This window comes from Alexandromys fortis, unplaced genomic scaffold (assembly GCF_014885135.2).
Source record: "Alexandromys fortis isolate MF-2015 unplaced genomic scaffold, M_Fortis_MF-2015_v1.1 scaffold_90, whole genome shotgun sequence".
NCBI classification, from domain to species: Eukaryota; Metazoa; Chordata; class Mammalia; order Rodentia; family Cricetidae; genus Alexandromys; species Alexandromys fortis.
In genome coordinates, this window is record NW_026067985.1 from 7131568 (window position 1) to 7132960 (window position 1393).

Here is a 1393-nt window from a genome sequence, read left to right on the forward strand (position 1 = left end):
AGTCTACAAAGCAAGTTCCAGGATGGCCAGGACTGTTACACAGAGAAATCCTGTCTCAAAAATCACAAACAAATTAAAAGAAAAACAACAACCAAAATAAAAAATAGGGACAAATAACTTCTTGTTGAACCCTAATCACTGCTTGGCGCCACCATCTCCGCTGACCTTACACTGCTGCCTGCACCTCCTACACACTGTCCCCACACTGGGGTGGGGACATGACTCTGCCTTTTCTGATATTGCAGGGATGGACTTGGTGAGACTGCCTCTACATGTATGTGTTTAAGAAGGTTCCAGATCTGAAACTGAACACCTCCAGATCCAGTAGGCTGACCCGGGTGGGAAAACCATGCCACCCCCCGTTTCTGTAACCTTAAGTTCTCCTCAAAAGTCCAGGGGAAAAGACAGTTATGATTTGACTAGAGTAGAATAGGACTCAGAGTGATGAGCTTCACATTCATGAGCTTCTCCTATTTTTGTTTATTTATTATTTTGTACAGTATTTTTATTTATACTTAATAATAAGTATTTTTATTTATCCTTGAATTCATAGAGATCAACCTGCCTCTGCCTCCCGAGTGCTGGCATTATAGGTACACAGTCAGTTGCTTTTTATATTTATATTTAATTATGCATATGTACTTATGTATGTATGCATAAGTTTGTGGGCTTATGAAGGTCAGAGGCACTGGACCCCTGGAACTAGGGACACAGACGGTTGTGAGCCACCCATGTGGGTGCTGGGAACCGTACTTGGATGCTCTGCTAGAAGCCTAGTGTTGTTAAGAGTTGTGCCATTGCTCTAGCCCACATTCAGCTTTCTGGTGACTCTCTATGTTGAGTTGAAGTCAGAGACAGACTGAGCAGCTCCTAGAGACAGGGATTCACGCTGCGATCCCATTAATTTGCAGCCATCCCCAACTATATAGCAACCATTGGGCTAGTCAGGACCAATTAGCAAGACCCTGTTTTGAAAGAAAGAAAACAAGGGCCTGCCAGGTGACTCAGCAGGTAAAGGTGCTCGCTGCCAAACCTGTCAAGTTGGATCCCCAGGACCCACATGGCAGAGAGTCAAAGGTACTTTCACAAGCTGCCCTTTGACTTGTACTCACTCTCTGTGGACACACATCTTCCTGCCCCACATACACAGCTAAACATAAAATTAAAATGTAATAAGAAAGGAAAAATCATTGGGCAGTGGTAGTGCACACCTTTAATCCCAGCACTAGGAAGGCAGAGAAAGGTGGTTCTCTGTGAGTTCGAGGCCAGCCTGTTCTACAGAGAGAGCTCCAGGACAGTCAGGACTACATACAAAAAAAAAAAAAAAAAAAAAAAAAAAAAAAAAAAATTTAAAAAAAAAAAAAAAAAAAAAAAAAAAAAAGGGGGGAGGGGG